Source organism: Helianthus annuus, chromosome 8 (assembly GCF_002127325.2).
Source record: "Helianthus annuus cultivar XRQ/B chromosome 8, HanXRQr2.0-SUNRISE, whole genome shotgun sequence".
In the NCBI taxonomy this organism is placed as follows: Eukaryota; Viridiplantae; Streptophyta; class Magnoliopsida; order Asterales; family Asteraceae; genus Helianthus; species Helianthus annuus.
This window is the reverse complement of record NC_035440.2, coordinates 126550317-126556723: the sequence shown is the minus strand read 5'-3', so window position 1 is coordinate 126556723 and position 6407 is coordinate 126550317. Positions and strand designations below refer to the sequence as shown.

Genomic DNA, 6407 nt, shown 5'->3' with positions numbered 1-6407 from the left:
ATATACCTAAAACATATACACACTGACACGCATCAAGTTTTTGGCGCCGTTGCCGGGGACACAAGGATTTTAAGAAAGTTAGGAATCAACGGCCTAATCATTTTTTTCTATTTTCCTTTTATTTTTTAGGATTTTCTTAATTTTTCCGTTTCTGCAGAGCTCAGCACGGGCAGTGCCTGGTCGGACACGGGTCGTGCCCAGCAGTGTCACTAGCAGTTTTTATTTTCCGAGTTACAGAGGGCTGAGCAAGGGGCCGTGTCGGTGCAACACAGGGCCGTGTCCAACTTTCCAGTAACAGGGATCCGGAAAACAATCGCCGTATCTCCGACCACGGGCCGTGTTCACTGAGCACGGGGCCGTGGTGAACTTCCTGACCAGCATTCTTTTCTGTTTTTATTGCAGGGCTTGGAACCAGACACCACATCTGAACTTTCAACGTAGTGTATGAGCTCCAGTTCTAGTAGAGACATAAAAGAACCTCTAGAAGAACCCGAACGCTTTCTCAGAAAAAGACTTAAAGCTAAAAACCAAGTGAAGGTTCCGGGGAACCCACTTCCAATGGCAGACCAACGTACCCTCATGGATTACCTACGACCCACCGTGGGTAATCTCGGCGCCGCTATCAATGCACCGAATGTTGAAGCCAACAACTTCGAACTTCCACCGCATTCGATACAAATGCTTCAAAACTCCGCAACCTTCCATGGGCTTGCGGACGAGGATCCCTATCTACATATTACAAATTTCTTAGAAATATGTGATACCTTTCGGATCAATGGAGCATCAAATGACGCCATCCGCCTTCGAATGTTTCCATTTTCACTAAAAGACCGAGCAAAAGCTTGGCTCAACGCCCTCCCAGTTGGTTCGATAAACACCTGGGATGAACTAGCCCAAAAATTTCTATATAAGTATTTCCTTCCCGCTAAAACGGCTAAATTAATGACTGAAATTAATACATATTCACAAGAGGATGGGGAATCCTTATATGAAACTTGGGAAAGGTTCAAGGAGCTATTGCGAAAGTGTCCCCATCACGGTCTTGCAGTATGGCAACAAGTATCCACTTTCTACAACGGGTTGTTGCCACACACGAGACAAACACTTGACTCTAGCTCCGGGGGACTTTTAGGTAATCGCCACCCACATGAAATATACAATCAAATCGAGGAAATTGCTCAAACCAACTTTCAGTGGCACACTCCCCGAGGCAATAAATCTATTGCCCCAGGCGCCCATAAGGTTGATGAAAGCACTTCTTTACAAGCCCAAATCGAGGCCCTTTCTTCAAAAATTAAAAAGTTAGAAACGACAAAAACGGTCTCGGTTATGGCTTGTGAAGGATGTGGTGGGCCACATGAAAATTGGAGTTGTATGAAAGAAACAGATGATCAATCAGAGTCGGTAAACTACATTGATAATAGACCTAGGCCGTCGGGTCCTCCAACGGGTACCTACAACCAAGGATGGCGTAACCACCCTAACCTTGGTTGGAGAGAACCCAGCAATAGTAGTAACCAACAAAGCCTAAACCAACGAACAAACTTTCAACAACCAAGAAATGAGTCACAAAATTTCCCTCAACAACAAGGTGGACGAGAAAGGCTTGAAGATACTATATCTCGCCTCATCTCCGACACTGAAAAGAAAAACTCGGATCGATTTCAACAATTGGAATCGAATTTTAGAAATCAACAAGCTAGTATACAAAACATTGAAAAACAAATAAATCAACTAGCTCAAAATTTCTCTGAGAGACCACAAGGCGCATTACCAAGCAATACCGAAACAAACCCGAAAGCACAAGTTCATCTCATAACATTAAGAAACCGTACCGTGGGTCCCGCAGAAGCTCCACCACCACCAACTGAGGAAAGCACAACACCACACCAACAAGAGAAGGCTTTTCCTCTACTTCAAGAGCCTACCAAGGCTCCTCCGGTTCCGTACCCCGGTAGGTTAATTTGTCAAAAGACCAATGAGCAATTCGCAAAATTCGAAAGTCTACTAAAACAATTGCATGTTAATATTCCTTTTATCGAAGTCCTAACTCAAATGCCTAAATACTCAAAATTCATGAGGGATTTCCTTACTCATAAAAGGAAGATCGAATCATTGCAATTAGTTAACCTAGGCGAAGAATGCTCCGCCCTCGTACTCAACAAACTCCCACAAAAGAAGATTGATCCCGGAAGCTTCACAATTCCTTGCTCGATCGGGGAATCCCCCATTCGTAATGCACTAGCCGACCTTGGGGCTAGCATTAACCTCATGCCCGCATCAATGTTCAAGCGACTCGGCCTAGGAAAAACGAGCCCTACCAAGATGAGTATACAACTTGCCGACAGATCCGTAAAATACCCACAAGGTGTCGCTGAAAACCTATTGGTCAAAGTCGACAATTTCGTCTACCCGGCCGACTTTGTCATACTAGATATGGAAGAAGACACCGAAGTCCCCCTCATACTAGGGAGGCCATTTCTAGCCACCGCACAAGCAGTGGTAGACATGAATGACGGAACACTCACTTTGAAGTATGGGGATAAGGAAGTGAAGTTTGGGGTTGGGAAGAGAGTAGAGGACGATGACCCGGTCAATTACATGAAGGTTATTGATTCGAGTTTGGATGATGCTCTCCGACGGTGCAACATGGGATGCAAAACATCCCGCTCGGAAAACATATAACCTCACTTTGGGTCTAGCCAAGGACCCTTATAAACGTGGCGCACCACGGAGGCATTCCGCGGAACTATCCTTAGTTTAGTTTAATTTTTAGTTTAATTTTAATTTGTAGAAATAAAATACACTCGGGATGGTGAAGGATAACAGGGAAATGAGAAACATCACCTCATGCACGAAAACAGGGCCATCCGACAACAATTTCTTCATTACAGTAAGTTCAGCACGGGCCGTGTCCGCCCAACACGGCCCCGTGCTGCACAATCTGCAGAAATCGCCCTGTTCAGGTAACTGGACACGGGCCGTGTTCATTGAACACGCCCCCGTGTCCAGGCTTATGTTTCTCTTTATTAATTTTTGTCACTGGCACCTGAACACGGGGCCGTGTCCAGAGTGCCAGTAACATAAAATTTTGCTTTTAACACCCTTTTACACATTCAATCAACCTAAAAACTTATTTTTGGGACACATTGAGGACAATGTGTAATTTAAGTGTGGGGGGGAGGGGATGCTAAAACCTTGAATCTTGCAAGTCCTAATAACAAGCCTTACACAAAACTCTATTGGAACCGCTAATCACCCCAAATTTTTTCAAAAATTTTCATTTTCTTTTTACTTGTCTAAGTTTAAGTTGGGAATTCAGGTTCTAACAAGGTTATATTTTTACAAGTTTACAACCGATAGCGTCGTGATAAAAAGAACCAACATAAGAAATTATGAAACGGCATGACAAGCTTAGTTAAAATTTGATTATATATACTTGATCACATAAAAACCCTTTCCCACAAAAGTGAGTTTTGAGCCTTTATCGAGCATACAAATACATATCTTTACACTAAATGCTCATTTTTCGTTTCTTGTGTGAATAGCCGCTTGGTTCGTACTACTCTAGAACTTGCCACGACAATACATTCCCGGTCCTTACCAACTTAAACCCAAGTAAGTAAATGATGGAGACATTAGGACTAACCCTTTTTCTTTCTACACCATTATTTTTCATTTTTTTACCACCTACCCAAAATTCCCCTAGTTAACCCCTTTGAGCCTAAACCTTTTCATTTCTTAACCCAAAACAAATCACCCTTTTTACCCACCTAAAACTTTTTATTTTACCCTTTTCTTTTAGTAACAACGTTCGGTTTTCTTATGACTTGAAAAAAAATATATACATTTTGATGAAACCAAATAAACAAACAAGTTCATCAAAAATAACTTTGTTTGAAAAAGAATGGTTCATCAAAATAAAAAAAAATTGAAAAAAATAAAAAGTCTTTCAAAAAAACCGACGTTTTGTTACGCTTTTCGCCCTTTTACTAACCACTAACCCAACCACCCACCTTTAGCCCAAGCCTAACCCTTCACCCAAAAAGTCCTCTTGATATTTACAAAGGTATATAGTTAAAAAAGAGGAGGATTGATTGCTTGGCAAGCTTATGATAGGAGTAAGTTCCATGCCACTCTCGAGTGATTCACTAAAAAATACACCTTCGGCCGAGTGTTGAGTGATTCCCCGTGAGGTATGTGAACTTGTATATAAATGAAATTTTAAAAAGGTATGTTATGCCCTAATAAGTAATTTATTTTATGAAACGTTTTTAATAAATCATGACGAATAGGATTGTAAATAAATAAAAAAAATAAAACCTAAATAAAGAATCTTGGATTCCCGACACTCAAGATAAGCCCAAAACTTCTCTTCTACCCATTCCATTTGGGTGTGTAAGCCACATAATAAAGAGTTTTGCTTGAGGACAAGCAAAGATTCAAGTGTGGGGGTATTTGATGCGTGTAAAATGCAACATATAAATTACATCAATTGTGGCATAAAACTAACCCTTTTTAGTACTAATGTTGGAAAAAGTGTGCTTTTGTCTTCCTTTTATATTTTCAGGATTAAATGAGCTTAAATGAACAAAAGAAGCAAAAAGACAGCTAAATCTAACATAAATACAAGAAAAGGAACAAAAGTGGCATGCCCGACCTCCCGACAGCATCTTCCCAAGCAAAACAAAGAAGACAGAAGACTGAACACGCCCCTTGCTCAGTGAGCATGGGTCCGTGCCCAAGTGTCAGCAGAAAAGACAAAGTCATAGAAGCTTCTGTTGCCCACCATGGGGCCGTGCCCAGCGGACACGGGGGCGTGGTCAACTTCCTGCAGACGCATTTAATGGAATTGCGAATTACAATTAATGAAGAGAGAGACGCGGATGGACACGGGGCCGTGCCCAGCTGACACGGGGCCGTGCCCGAGCTTCTGTTCAGCCTATAAATAAGAGTGTTTGGAGCTCTTGCAACTCATCCGTTGGCACACCACCTCTCTCACACTTCACCCACCACCCACCACCATCACAACACCATCATCCACCACCATCATCCATCATAGAGTGTGTGAGTCATCTCGGGATCCAAGATTGATCGTAATAGTTCTTGACAATCAAAGGCCATGTTTGCCTAAGTCTCTTACATCACTTGGTGAAGACAAGTGTTTAGTGTAATACTTTTTATTTTTAATCGTTTGCACTTTTTAATTGGTTTTGTATTAATGACTTTAATTACTAGTTTCTTATGTTGAAGGTGATTCTTCCTTATCGTTTGTCCGTGGTGTCTTGTCATTATTTTACTGTCTATATAAAATAAAAGATTTTCACCATTCATATCTCCACGGTCTATATGGAGGTATGTTGGCTACCTGGTCGGTGGTTAAGGGATAGGTTTGGTAAGAGTCTTGCCATTGTTCAGTGTATAGATCCTGCAAAGGACCTGGGTCAAATTTAGTAGGACCTCCTTCAATACCCAAAGGTATTGGATGGCGGGGGTCCAAACTCTTTGATCCCCTCATAAGTTAAACTACTATTAAAACTTTAACCCGGCTACTTAGGACTGTATCCCTGTTGACTCAGACTACTTAGCCGAGGGTAACGTCGCCTTCAAAAGAGGGGCCTACCACATTATGCATTAATAACTTAATTAATTATCTTTCATTAATCCGACCCTTTAGGATTGTATCCTTGCAGACTCAAACTACTGGGTTGAGGGTAACGTCGCCTTCAAAAGAGGGGCCTACTACAATAACTAAGATAATCTCTTAAACAAATGGAAAAGTGCAAAAATAATCAAAGGTTACACTACACACGAGTCGGATCCAAGTGATTCATCTTGTCTATCTGTTTTATTTTTATTTTATTTTTCAGCATTTTAGTTAGTTTTATTTTCTTAGTTTAAAAACCTTTTTCTAACATTTTGATTTGATTAGACGTTGAGGATAAACCGACACTAAAAGCTCTTGTGTCCTTGGACGACCTCGGTATCTTACCAACACTATACTACGTCCACGATGGGAGCACTTGCCCATATGTGTGTTTAGTGTTAGTAAATATCGTGTTTTATAAATTTAAAACTTGGTTAAAAAGTGTTAAAAGGGCTTAAATCATATACCTAAAACATATACACACTGACACGCATCAACTAATGAGCAACAGAAGTTACAACGGATTAGTCAACAAAAGTTAAAATGAGAATTACTCAACAGGGTTAGTCAACATTAGTTACAGTATTTACACACAACCTAACCACTGTTTTGCTATCAACTATTACATACCTCTGTTGCTATCCAACAGAGGTTTCGTAACAACTGTCATCCATTATGTCCAGCAGAGGTTGCAACGTGGACAGGTCTTAGATATCAAATGTTATTCAACCGAGGTTAAAAGACTTAGTCAACAGAAGTT

At 41.0% G+C, this 6407-nt stretch overlaps 1 non-coding gene across 1 annotated transcript; it reads right to left on the bottom strand.

Annotated features, from left to right (window-relative positions):
- Positions 1-936: 936 nt before the first annotated feature.
- LOC118481418 lies at positions 937-1043 on the bottom strand. The gene has a single exon (XR_004865625.1). It is a non-coding gene; the product is annotated as a small nucleolar RNA R71 (small nucleolar RNA).
- Between the last annotated feature and the right edge of the window lie 5364 nt (positions 1044-6407).